This window comes from Rattus norvegicus, chromosome 7 (genome assembly GCF_021556685.1).
Source record: "Rattus norvegicus strain SHRSP/BbbUtx chromosome 7, alternate assembly SHRSP_T2T, whole genome shotgun sequence".
NCBI lineage: Eukaryota > Metazoa > Chordata > Mammalia > Rodentia > Muridae > Rattus > Rattus norvegicus.
The window spans coordinates 44,072,501-44,086,951 of record NC_141540.1 but is presented as its reverse complement, the minus strand read 5'-3'; the positions used below and the strand labels follow the sequence as shown (position 1 = coordinate 44,086,951).

Below are 14,451 nucleotides of genomic sequence, written 5' to 3'. Positions count from 1 at the left end.
TGGGTTTACAGCACTCTTGGCTGATCTCCATCTCTTGCTATACCACTGGTGTTTTACTAGCTCCTTGAGGATCTTCAAAGACCCACAGAACCCCGTGTTCTCTCATTTAACATATTCTGCCCCCTAGTCACGAGCACTAAATGAGATATTCCTCTCCCAACTTGGGTGTCTGTGCTTCTATTTCAGTGGTTGCCCCTAATAATGGCCACCAGGATGTAAACAATTACCAAAGTATCAATATTCTTCCTGCTATTGACTCTGCCTCACCAAGTGAGAAGAGAGACAGACAGACAGAGATTGAGACAGAGACAGATAGAAACCTGGCTAAAATCCAAGATAAACCAGAGTAGTCAAGACAAAAATTCTCATTTCCTAATCCACTAAACATATCCAATAAATCGCTCCAAGTCTCTTGAACATCACATATTTTTTTAAGCTGCTGCCCAACTAGATGCTTTTTAGATTCTGGAGGCCTCTAGCACAGCTGGAGTCTCGCCGACCAAACAGATAAACCATAAAATTGCACCATCATGCTCAAAGAAGGCTCCTAAATCAAATCTTCCACTCAGAATACACAGTATGTGAAAACCTATTGCCAGTACCCAAAAAAAAAAAAAAAAAAAAAGTCAGTGTGGTTATGGAAGATGTTTTTATTGGGAAGATCTACACCCCGTTAATCTGTATGCTCTTAAAGCAATATGTTTCCTATCTGGCTATCTGATATAAAGCAATGTAATCTATTCAGTCACCATATATAAAGAATTCTCAGGTTTGAAATCTGTGACACAAAGATCTTTCTGCTTACACATAGAATAGTCCCTTGAGGTAATCTCTGGAATGTTGACACCTGATGGTCAAAACCCTAAGGAGTTCAGTAGAATCAGTAGAATTATCAGTTTCCTCTCCAAATCCTCGGAGATTCCGAACCAATACGATGGAGATCGGGATCTAGGAATAATTATTCTGAAAAACTGTGGATTGGCAACCAGAGAAAAAGCAGGTTTCCACGTGTCTCCTCCTTGACAGAATATAGAATCACCTGGGACATGAACCTCTAGACATTGAGAATTCTGATTAACATGGGATCAATTGGGGATCCTTGATTGATATGGGAAACCCCTCTTTTTAAAATCTTATTTTTAGTTGTACAATTCAAACGTAATCATTTCTGCCTTTCCCTCTCCTCTCTCCAATGCCTCCCATGTTTCTCTACACATTCACACTTTCATGGCCTTTTAAAAATTATTGTTACATATATGCATGTTTAATAAATATATACATGGCATCTGTGGAGAGCCCATTTAATTATGGGTGGACCACTCCTTGGGTCAGGACATACGAGATCATATAGAATGGAGAAAGTGAGCCACCAGTCTCTGCTCCATGACAATGTTACCACCTCCCCCAAGCTTCTGCTACTAGGACTTTCCCCCTAACAAAGTGTAGCTGGGAACTGAGGGCCAAAATAAACCTCTTCTCTCTGGCCGTGCTTTATTTAGTTGGAGAATTTTATCACCTCAACCAAATGACAAGAATAACAGCTTCCCATGCATGAGGAGAGGATGTGATCACAGGACAAGTGTGCTGGCTGCGGTGGAAAGAAGGGGACTGCCGGTGTGTGGTCCAGGACGGATGACATCATCCAAGGTAGGGAAAAAGGTCGTAAAGTACTAAATATTATATGATTTAATTCATACGAACTGCCAGTTTAGGCAAGTCTATAGAGACGCAGATGGTATATCAGGGTTGCCTAAACTTTCAGGGAAAAGCAGAAAAGAGTTTGGAGGAAAGGGGAAAATATATTTCTATACGATGTAAAGAAACCACAGACAGGGACCCAAAATTCTCTAAAATTAATTGTATGTTGTTTGCACAACTTTGTGAATGCCCTAGAGCCATTAAGCTCTTCGGCTTAAATGGAGTATAAGGCATTCGAATTATGTTTCAAGGCTCTGTATAAAACTGGCATGGCAGCGACCTGCCTTGGGAACTGGATAGAGAGATAGATGCTGGGCTCGGAGAGTAGCCATCGACAGTGTGAGATGGGATGGAGTTTAGCAGGTGAGATGCTTTGCTGACTGAGATGAAAATATCCCGCAGATGCCATGTGGCCCTGTGGTGCTGTCTAGCACGGGATAAAAGAAACCCCTTTTTATTTTTTTACCGCAATACCCGGAGGACCAGCTTTCATGATACCAGAAGGTACCACAAATAAATCGTGTGATAACCAAAAATATAGATTAATTCTATGTCTTCTCCATTAAGATTCCAGATGTGTAGTGTTCAAGACAAAGCTACTCCCCCTGGGGAGTATCTGATTCAGTGTAGCCGGTGCATTTGTATCTTTCCCCAAGTTCTCTCAGTGACAATCAAGTTGCTTGTTCTGGGGACATTTTGAGAACCTCTAATGTAGGTTTCAAGTAAAGGAAAGATCTCTGGAGATTAAAGAGGGTGATGGCCAAGTACCTGTCAGCAGCAGGGAAGTAGGTCTAAAGCAGATACCTCTGAAAATTCCCATCTCTTCATTTCACGCTCTGCACCCCACTGAAAGACAGATTAAGGAAAACGCTTTACTGTTAATAAATGAACCATTGTTCTCACCTACATTAATAGACCCAGTGTTGTCAAATCAGTCAGGATTGGTAACTGCTTCTGGAAATCATCTGAAAAGAATCTCCTTAGGACGCACAGGGACAAAAGATCTAGGAGCTGTAGGACTCAAGGCAGAAGTCAAAACAAATGGGTTTCAACTGGTTTCAACAGGCATAAATGCTTGAAAAGCATCGTTTTCATCTTAGATGGTCTCATAAACCCCTCGTTGGCTCCGAGGAGTAATCGGCTTATTATCATAATTTAACTGTTATGAAGCATGTCAGTGTTAGGAGTTGGTTGCTAATAAGACAGCCAAGAAAGGGACAGAAAGAGCTTGCTGGAGAGAAGTGAGTTTTGAATTGTTCTCGTGAGGATGTGTGAACCATCACAGACTACACGCTTCAGAAATTACTGCAACTACTCAGAGAAACTGAGCAGGAAAGTGAACCCTCTAAAAAACCTGATACGTTCAGAAAATCACTATAGTTGTCTACACCCAAATTTGTGGTTTTGTCTTTGTTGTTGTTGTGCTGAGGCAGGGTCTGGACATATCTCTGGCTGTCCTGAAACTCACTATGTAGACAAAGCTGGCCTCGAACTCACAGAGATCCACCTGCCTCTGCCTCCCAAGTGCTGGGATTAAAGACACGTGCACAGCCATGCCCAGCACCATGTTCATGTTATATAATGAGACAATGGGGGTTCGAAGAACAAGAAAGTAAAACAAGATGGTCGCGCGTAGGCAGGGAATCAGGCGTTCACTACTCACTTGCGTGTAAGCTGAGGCCAGATGGCAGATTGGCAGGCACACGGAAGTTTTTCTTAATCCCAGATTTCTCTGACCGCTTTAGTTAAATAATAAAATATATGGTGCATAGTTAACAAACGTCAGCCGATTCTGAAGCATGGTATATAAACGAAAAACAAGGGAGGAGATGTCAGTCGTTTTCCAGCATTTCTTATAACATTCTCTATTAGGGCAGATTGTCTATGAAGAAACTCCAGATTTTATTCAGTACTGCTTGTGTGGAGCATGTGTATATGTTTGTTTGTATGTGCACATGTATGTCGAAGCCAGAAGCTCGTGCTAAGTGTCATTCTCCAATTACTTCTCCACCCTATTTAATATTTTTTACATAGATCAATCGATTGATTGATTGATTGATTGATTGATTGATTGATTGAATAGGTGTGATGCCTGCGTGTTAGTTACAGCTGTGTGTCGTGTGCATGCAGTTCCTTCAGAGGCCAGAAGAGGGCAACAGATTCCCTAGGAACCAGAGTGACAGGCAGTTATAGCCATTAAAAGGGGTGCTGGGAATCAAACCCAAGCACCTGGAAGAACAGTCAGTATTCTTAACCACTGAGCATCTCTCTAGCTCATCTACTGTATTTTAAGAGACAGTGTCTCTCACTGGACCTAGACCTTCCTGATTGGCTAAGCTGGCTAGCCAGCAAGCCTCAGAGGTCTTCTTGTCTCTGCCTTTTCAACTCTGTTACTGCAGGTATATGCCACAAGATGTATCTTTTTGTGTAAAGACTAGGAAGGGATCCAGACTCAGGTCTTCATGCTCTTGAACTAAGAACTTTATTGACTGAGCTATCACCCAAGCCTGCCGGTGCCTTTTATGGACCATGGCAGTTTGGATGGTATTACATGAGAACCATGAGCTTTAAACCCAACCTAAGTACATTAATTGATGACAACAGGTGACAGAGACTGGCTAGGCAGTTGAGGGAGGGCATGTCCTCAAAGCCATCAGTTCTGAGTCCTGTCCTTGGCCAGAAGCCAGGTATGCCCTTGGCTCTGCCCCGTGCAGAACAGGCATGCTTCCTCACCATTTCTGTCTTTCTTCTTCCTTTCTATCCCGATGTGAGCACCATCTGTGAGCAAAACCGAGAGGCACCTGGGACCTCACGGGTAGGTCTACTGTACCGGTCAACTTACCTGCCATGCTGTACCCTGATTTCTGCCGTATTTCCTATAAAAAACAAAAAACAAAAAAACAAAAACCCCAGACTCACACCTGGATCACAGCCCATTCCCTGGGACCTGCTCATGCTAGACTGGAGCTCTGCTTGCTTCCATCTCGAAAGTTCTAACCTAGAAGCCTACAAGAAATTCCTCTCAGAAACACACGCTTCTGCGATCCGTGAATTCCATTCTTTGAACTTGCATAACAAGAACTCAAGGACACTGACTTGGTGGCAATGTAGGCTGAGGTTCCAGCATGCTAAGTGACAGCAACCTCAGATTAAGAATCTTTCACCTCACTCAAGGGCCCTCCTTTCCACCCACTTCACAGTAACCTCAGAAAAGTTAGGTGAGCTCCCCATCCCTCCCAGCTGTGAAACGAGAGTTCCATTAATGAGAGTTACAAGACACTCAACCGGCCTAGGGTTTGTTTCTAGCTGATTTACTGAATGCGTTCAACAACTCGGACCCAAAATCACCATCATCCATTCATTCATTTTGGTGCTTGATTCATGTTCAATGACGTTGGGGCCACGAGGATCAAGCTGTGAAAGAAGAACTGTGCCTTCCCTTGGAGAACTCACATGCCTGTTTCACACACAATCCAGATTGCAAGGCAGCCTGAGCCTGCTAGGGAGCCATTTTTTACTCTGGGTTTACCACAAAATCTAGTACTTTTTAGTCTCACTTTAGTGGCATGGGAATATTCAAGCAAGGCTTGTCATGTCTCTAAAATCAAGAGATCCAACCAAGCTCTCCCTTTCTTGGTCACAGGCAACCCATCTTCTCATTACCTTGGCAGGAGTATCTTGGCATGTTTCAGACCACAGACAGACATTTCAGTCTGGTAGAAAAGCTCCCAATTTTTGTGGAATTTATTTTCCCAGTCTTTGGCAGACAAATGTCTTTCCGCCTTGTCTAACAAGAGCTGTGGCTTCTTATTCATCTGAACCAACAGCACAAAGCCATCAATAAAATTGACTTGGGGAGGTATCCTGGGGAAGAGATTTACTGCACTGTGACTACCAAGTAACAGATGTGCAAAAGGTGGCCATTGCATTTTATCTCCGGATTGACAAAAGTCACCTGTTGTTGCTGGGTTGAAAGCCAACTCAGTGTGTTAGGATGCAAGGCAGAGGCTGCTAAGGGGAAGGGAAGTTGTTCTTGATACCAGCTATGATCCAACAAAACCCAGAGCGTTTTTTTTTTTTTTCCTGTTCTTTGTTTCCCATCAAATTGTTGCTCACAAAGATACAAGTGGATGTTTTACGCCGCAACCTATTAAATATTTCTCAAATTAAAGTACCACTTAATTGCATCCCGGCAATGTTCCCTTGTGACCGCTCTATTAGGCCTACTGAATAATTTATCAACTTCCTAGGATGCCTCCTGCGGTGCTGGAGGTACCTAGGTGTTTGCTTTCAGGCTCCCTCCCTGACACAGCCAGGAAGATGCATAGTGGAGTTTGAGACTTCCAGGGCTTTAGAGCAAGAACGGAAAAGAATGGGTCAGCTAGACTAGATGAAGCTTGAGCTGGGAGAGGCACCCCCCTTTCCCAATTGGACCGGCTCAGGAAAGCTGTTAAAAAATAAATAAATAAAAACCGTCTGGGTCTTCCTTCCCAGAAGCCCCAGCGTGTGGGCTGCTTCCTGTGCATCCGGAGCTAAAATGCTGTGGAGAGGGAGGAATTAAAGTCAAGCTGTTAAGCGGTGGGGTTTGTTCTCAATGCAGTGCAGGACATGCTGGGGGCTGAAGGATACTTTGTAGCTTCTGCATCCGCCCCACGCGGTGCCTAGCACTGGTCCACCGCAGCCACTAGTCTCCAGGCTCGTTGCAAAGCTGAGGGGCGAGGAGAAGTGATTTAGGAATTACCTTTTGTATTTCTGCGACGGTTTTTCAGCCTCCCCGCCTCAGTCATGTCTTAGCTGCAGCAGCAGTCAGTCTGTCAAATGGCACTTTTCTTGACCCAAGTACTGTTTACGTTGCATGCTTATCTGGAGGTAGAGAGATTAGGAATTTGCCTGGATGACCCAAATACACACATTGCCAAGGGAATTGGGGTTCCCATTGGGTTCTTAGTTTCACTAATAGAAGAGTTTTTAAAAATGGACCCAGAAGGAAGCCTGAGGGAGTTTTTGTTAAAATATGAGAGAAAAATAACTAGTTCAGGCAAGGTGGGAAAAAATTTAGGCAGAAGAAGAGGAGATAAAGAAAAACTCATACTTGTTGAACTAGGCATAGAGGTCAGAGAAATCCCGACAAAGGCCAGAGTCAGAGAAGCGTGTTTAAGGAATGCCAGGCAAGGATCTGAGTTCAGAGGGCACACATTTCAGCTCTTGTGTCCGGGGACAAAGATTGCATCAAGGATACATAGCTGGAAGTAGAAATAGGGACAGCATAGTGAGAATGATGACACTCCTGGGGATGGAAGGCTAGTGAGCTGGTGGTTAAAGAGACATTCGGCAACCTGACCTATGACCCTTAGTAGGCCATTTCCACGGCACCCGCCTTTCCCAAGTTTGTACATCACAGGGTTTTCTTGAATGCCAACCGAGCAGGGTACCCACCCTCCTCTGCACACTGGTTTCTGTTGCTTTATGTCAACTCTGGTGTTACTCTATAGTTCTTCCTTATCACACACCACAGGGATAACCTGGAATTCTTATTTCTTCATATTACCTTTAAGTCTTCATATTAAAACTTTAGTGAAAGGTATCATTTATACAAAATTCACTACATATGCAAGAATTACTTTTTCTTAATACTCAGAAGGTAAATATTATTATTCTCACAGGTTTGCAAAGGCATAAAAAATAAAAAATTTAAAAAAGGTGAGCTGAGTTGTCTGAGACCACACAGCTAGAAAGCTGATGAGGCTGGGATTGGAGTCAAGTGTTGTGTAGCTGGTTTCTCTGAATTGAAACATTTCCTCTTGAAGGGAGGAAGGTGGTACTAAAGACTCAGCTCAGGAAGCTCACAAAATTTACAGGACCTAGGGAGCTGGAAAGGTACAGACTTAGAGATCCCTACCAGAAATTACACAGTAAGGAAATAATTTCTGGGGGAGAAACTGACTTCAGAAGAAAGCTGCCCATGAGTTGGGCAGGGAGCTCCAGAGAGGCAAAAGGTGAGCCGTCATCCAAGCTAAGGTGGACTTTCAGCAGCTGGCTTTTGAGTCTCATGCTCCATGTTCTTCTAATCTTGATGTCAGGCTGTGCCCTACACTACATTAACCCATTTTCTGTAAAACTGTTGCTGTCATTGTCTCAGATCACCTTGCCCTAAGAGACTCCACCTTACAACCACTTCCTTTTGACTCCACTTTCAGAACTCCTCTACACCTACGTGGAACCATGAACAGTGCCACCCACATGGTACAGATAAAGGAATTATTCCTGGGCGAGGGGGGTGCCTCCCTGTAAATTTTTCAGCATGAACTAAAACTGTAGAAGGATATAGGTGTATTACATTATAGCAGGAAAACCAGACCTTAGGATTTGTCTGATACAGGAGATAGAAGAAAGGGTTTAAGTCTCTCACATAGACCCTACAAAGAAAGGGAGACACCAACGTGGCAATGGGCAATGACCCACTATCCTTTCACCTGATTGTGTGTGCAGAAGGGCCTTTAGGCATAGACCTCTGGCTGTTTCCCGGGCTTCATTTTGGCTAGACACCTGCTATTGACACAGCCTGTTTGAATTGCTCTCTGCCTGTCCTTGTTTTCACCTATCTGGATCTGCCATCCAACTATTTCCCCAGAACATTCTGGTCCTGCCTTCCCATTACTTTACTCCTACAGCTCAAGGTCTGCCCTGCAGCCTAACTCTGCAGCAGCACAAGGCCTCTCCAGCAGACTCTAGAGAGTTACTGCTAACAGAGAATGTTACTTTTCTGGGCCCTCAGATCTCTGACATTTCTTCAATTCTTCTGGCCTCTTAACTCTTTCCAGCTAGTCTATAACATACATACATACATACATACATACATACATACATACATACATACGTGCCCGCGCTCGCATGTGCACGCACACACACACACACACACATACATATATAGTGTGTGTTGTGTTATGTGCAAGACGAGAGTTAATATTAGTAATTAAGACATGAATAAAAGAATCTATGGTCACCTCAGCCAGGGCTGTCATGGACAGAGGGACTGCCTGGCACATTGCTGCCAATGATCTGAAGTACCACATGGATTTACTGTTATTCCCTAATACTCTGAGATTGTGGAAAGACATCAATGCATTCTTCCAAGTTTCTGACATATGTTACTGCTGATACCTCTCAAGCTAGACTTGGGCAGAATCTACTGCTGGTGACTTATCTGGGGTGAGTAGATATTTGCTCATGTCTCTCAGGAAAAGTCACCAGATAATGCAATTCTGAAACCACAATTCTCAAGTTTCCACATTGTCCCCCACCTCAGCTGGCCCTTTGCTAATACTTTCTTACAACTCATTTCCTTACAAACTTTAACCTGTCTATGACCGATGTGAAGGAGAAAGTCTGTGCTTTTCTTTGCTCTCTTTAGAGGTAAGGTTAATAAATATAAAGAACTCCTACCCTTATTTCTTCTGCCTTTGAAGTTTCCCTTTAAAAAAAAAACTTTCATAGAGCTATATGACAAACTGTGCTGGTTTGAATGAAAACGGGCGCCACAGCCCTTAGGAAGTGGCATTATTCGACGTATAGCAGAATAGGTGAGGCCTTGTTTGAGAAAGTGTGTCACAGGGGGGTGAGCTTTGAGGTTTCAGAAGCTCAAGCCAGGCCCAGTGTCTCTCCCTCTTCCTGCTTCCTGCTGGACCAGATGTAGAACTCTTTGCTCCTTCTCCAGTACCATGTCTTCCTGCCGTAACAACAAATGGACTAAACCTCTAAAACTGTAAGTCAACCCTAGTTAAATCTCCCCCCTCCACTAAGAGTTGCAGTGGTCATGGTATCCCTTCACAGCAATAGAAGCCCCAAGATATAAACATTACAGCACTGAAAAATAAAAGAATAAAGTAAAAAGGCACCGTCTAGATTGTCAATAAACGAGGGGAAAACATGAAAATGGATGCAGCTGAATGATTTCCCAGAAACTTCTAGACAAAGTCAGAGTACCGAGTTCTAGTGCTGTTTTGCTTGGGGTAAATCATTTACAACCTTCCGGCTTAGTTCTCATATTGACAGAGTGGAGAGCACGATACTATGTATCAGCACCGTTGGAAAGACCAAATACAGGAATGTATCTAAAGATGGCCCTGGCCTCTGTCAGCCTCCTGCCTGCACCTTCCCTAGTGTTAGATGGAGCTTTTACCTCCTCTTCCTCTGTGAATTTCCTAGTAGACACCCATTATTTCCAGGTCCAGCCCTTTCCCCACCCTGTTCCCTCCCAACAGTCTACCACTGCAGAGAGGTCCCATTCTGGTTGCCCCAGCATGCTGGTTTTAACGAGAATTGTTCCACACAGCCTCCCGTGAGTTGCACACTTGCCATGAGCTGGGGATTTTAATTTATACTACTGTGCAACCTTTCTCACATGGGACCCAGCTGACAGATATAGGGGTGTGTAGAGTTGAGCTTGGAAAATCTAGCTCTATTTCCAGCCCAAACTCCGTGCCTCCTGATCTACTGAGAGGAAAACAGAGTTGCAAGTTCCTACCTCGGCTAGTGGACACTGTGCCTTTACTACTAGGAGCCCATGAAACAAAAGAAACCTTTACCCCCACCCACCCACACAAGTTGCTCCCCAGTCACATATTTAGTCAAAGCAATGAGAAAGGGATTAATACACATAGTTTCGAAAGTCAGATTTAATTCCTAGCCTATATCCATTTTTTTAACACAGCAGTCTGCAAACAGGAGAAAATGCCACTAGCCACTCATGGATAACATAGCAATTAAAAAGCTATGTGTTCCCTGGTTGCACAGAAAATGCATTAGAATGGGAGGGGGGGTCTTAGTGCATTCTCTCTTTCAGCCCAGGTCCCCATCGGAAATGGAGATATGTAATGACATTAAGCCCTTTCCCCACCCTGTTCCCTCCCAACAGTCTACCACTGCAGAGAGGTCCCATTCTGGTTGCCCCAGCATGCTGGTTTTAACGAGAATTGTTCCACACAGCCTCCCGTGAGTTGCACACTTGCCATGAGCTGGGGATTTTAATTTATACTACTGTGCAACCTTTCTCACATGGGACCCAGCTGACAGATATAGGGGTGTGTAGAGTTGAGCTTGGAAAATCTAGCTCTATTTCCAGCCCAAACTCCGTGCCTCCTGATCTACTGAGAGGAAAACAGAGTTGCAAGTTCCTACCTCGGCTAGTGGACACTGTGCCTTTACTACTAGGAGCCCAACTTCCAGGAAGTATTACAGCTAAGGAGGGCTCCTGGCTTTTTCTTCACCTTGTCTCTGGAGAGCAAGTTTGACCTTCGTTTCCTCTTTTGTGTTTCTTGGTCCCCGGAGAAGCATTGTGCTCTCCTGACGTCCAACCCTGAGAAATCTTCCACTTCCCTCCTTTAGGCGTTACAACTTGTGTGGCAGCCCCTCGGAGACATCTGGCTCTCTTCTCCCTGTCTCTGATGCTCTTTTTTCTCTCATGTTTCTTTCTTCTGGTTATTACAAACCGCTCCCATGTTACCACCACATGCGTTCTGGTCTGTTTCAAATAACACATCTCAGGACTTTAAAAGAAGACCTTCCACATCTACCATAGGATGATCCTGGGTCATCTCTTTTTGAACATGGGTATCTTCAACGAAGGGAAGAGAAGCCAAGCAAAACTGTGGCAATAAACACAAACTAAAGGAGGACATGGGGCGGGGGATGTGGGGAGAAAAGCCTAAGGCTCCCTGTTTGGAATACATTACTGCGATTTAAACAGAAACATCCCCAAGCCTCCATTCAGCCTTAGGAAACTGGTGCACTTTCCAATTTTTAACTCCCACACTTTAGCCTGAGAGGGAGAAAGCAGAGACAGCGGGACACGGAACAAATGAGGACAAGTCTATCAGAGGAAGATGGAGCCCTAGCTCAGAGTGCAGGGAGTGGGCTGGATTGTTTCACACCATTAGAGAACAGGACTGGAAAAACCAGAGGCAGGAGCCTGCCTCTGCTGTATATAAATCTGCCTGATGACCCAGAACTAAAGGTTTCTTTTCCTGGGGTGACATTTATCTCCAGCCTGCCTGAGATGCTTATCTGTTCTCTCTAGATGAGAGCCATACCAGAGTGACAGAACTTCCAGAGTTTAAACAGTAAAGCAAATAAAGTGACCAAAGACCTTCTTAAAAAGATGTAAATGCAGTTATATAACTAAACTATATGAAGTTTTCTTACTAAATAATATAATTAAGGTTTTTTTTTTCCTTAGAATAAAAATCTGGAACTTATAAGTACTAGGACCCATACATACTTGTAGTTAGTCTTGCTGTGTCTACAAATACACTGGGTGGGGGTAAAAGAGGGAGGGAGAGGGAGGAGGGAGAGAGAAGGGGGGGGAGATGAGAGACAAGGAGAGAGATGAGAGACGAGAGGGAGAGAGACAGATAAAGACAGAGATAGGGAGACAGGCTGACAGACAGACAATGTGAAGCCACTTACTCTGATCACTTTAGTGCACACTGATGCACTGTAGCCATGTTCTTCTAGAGAAAACTCTAATCCCTAAGAAGGTCATGAACTTGTAATATCCAGTCAGTGGAGAAAGTTATCTCAACAGTAGGTGATGGTTCTGCCTAACTTCACATAGACTGGCTCAGCCTTCAAATCTCACCATGTGGACCCTGGAAGGCAGTTTGACGATGGTATTAAGTGGCCAATCTTTTTTCCCTTGACATTCTACTTTTAGAAGAAGCATTTCTATCATAGTGATTTTTTTTTTTCTAGGTGAAAATCATTTAAATGCCACTCAATAGAAGATTAATTAATTTGTTGTTCCCATAAAAACATGATACAGATGGATATGTGTTTCTGTGTTAAAGATATTCACTATATGTGTGTATATGTATATGTGTGTGTGAACATGTGCATGTTTATAAATTTTTTCAAAGGAAGATGTGTATTAAATGGAAGTATAAATATCTCTTCATCAATACCCTAGTGACGCATAAAAATATGATGGTCAAACAACTAAAATGAAGAGAGTGTGAAGAAAACACATGGAAACCTGCTCTCTTGTAACAAATTAGAACTATATCTTTTTTTTTTTTCTGTTCTTTTTTTTTTTCTTTTTACTGATATTTGGTTTTATTGTTTGTTTTTTATTGTTAATTTTTTAACTTTTAAAATTGATTTTTCATTTTTAAAATTATTTTTTTTTATTTTTTATTTTTTTTTTTATTATCTTGAGTATTTCTTATATACATTTCAAGTGTTATTCCCTTTCCCGGTTTCCGGACAGACATCACCCTCCCCCCTCCCCTTCCTTGTGGGTGTTAGAACTATATCTTTTAAGAGAATGTGAAGGGAAATACTCTACCTCTCTAGACAAAGCTACTTTTAGAAGCCATGAATTATTAAACAGAAAACCCCGTGCCTGGAGAGGAATACTTCCTTGTGAATTGCTGGTCAGGAACCATCCCCCCCTCCCCCCAACCTCCAGCAAAATCTCAAGCTCTTGCCATTCAGAGCTTGTCTAGTAGAACCAGGTGATAAGACCACGTGGTTTAAGACACCATGAGGCAGACGACACACACCTTGGCTGCATAATACAAATAGATCAAGCTAAAACCGAACTGGATGCTCCCTCCCTGCCAGTTGGCTCTCACAATCCCAGAAGGCAGTGCTTTCTGATTGGATTTAAGGCCTGCTTCACAGGAGGAAATCCATGTCTGGTACAGCAAATCTAGGAAAAAAAAACCTCATGGCCTATGAGTCCATAAACCCTAGACGGGGAGCTTCTAAACATTTGGAAATTTCAATTATTTGTACTTTCTGATCATTCTGCTGGTTAGGAACCAGTGTCCCATGTTGACATTAAAGTGGATGTGAGCTAGTTCTCCGAATCCTGAAGGACCTAAAGATGCTGGAGATGGTCATACATTCGCCAGCTGAGGTGCTTCTGAAGACAAAAGGTTTATTTTGACTCATGGTCTTAGAGTTTCTGGGCAGGGTCATTTGAAAAAGTGTGTGTCTCTTCTCTTTATCTTCTTCTCTCTTACGGCTCTGGGGATTGATCCTACTGAGCAAGCTTTTTACCCTTGAAACTACATCGCCAGTCCTGAAATTACTTCTCAGGTTTGTATCATCAGGCAAGCCACCTGTCTGTAAGCATCAAAATAGGATGCTGCTACTGCTATGTTATGTGATGAGAGTTTAGATCCCATATCGGTGTTAAATTTAGGGCCGTCCTTACAGTAGTTTATCCTACTCGGGAGTTTGGTAGACCTAAGTTTGATATCAGCTTTCGCTAGCAGTACATGACAGTGACAATCACTTAACTTGGACCCATGACTTCTAGACCTATAAGATGACAGCTATAGCAATAAGGTTATATTTACAATGTGAATTCGTTACTTAAGCACAGTTGGGAAGTGATTCAATAAATCATGCTATGCTGTTATAGTAACCATGTTGTGATTGTTATGTCATGAGCAGACACAGTTGAATGCTCTCAGGTGTTTGGAATGAGTTAGAGCACGGTAGGCCATTGGAGGGCCTCTACATTAAAGATGCTGGTGAGACCTCCTTCTGGGCTTTGACAGTATACCTCAGTGTAGCCCAGGGAGGCAAGATCACTACTTTTAAATGTCTTATGAGCTACATAAGGCTTCTCCTAATGAGGCCCCAGTCTCTCTCAGAGGTTTTCTCTTTTATACTTTGGTTTAGGATAACTTTGGTTAGGACAACAGAAAATGAGGCTGTCAATACTTCAGGAAATTATCTACATAT

General features: G+C 43.2%; 1 long non-coding RNA gene across 1 annotated transcript in view; it reads left to right on the top strand.

Moving 5' to 3' along the window:
- Positions 1-1,519: 1,519 nt before the first annotated feature.
- The window catches only part of LOC148004648 (uncharacterized), a 49,659-nt gene continuing 36,727 nt past the window's right edge, over positions 1,520-14,451 (top strand). The window contains exon 1 of the long non-coding RNA XR_015624593.1: positions 1,520-1,647. This is a non-coding gene — a long non-coding RNA (uncharacterized LOC148004648). The remainder of the gene's footprint in view (positions 1,648-14,451) is intronic.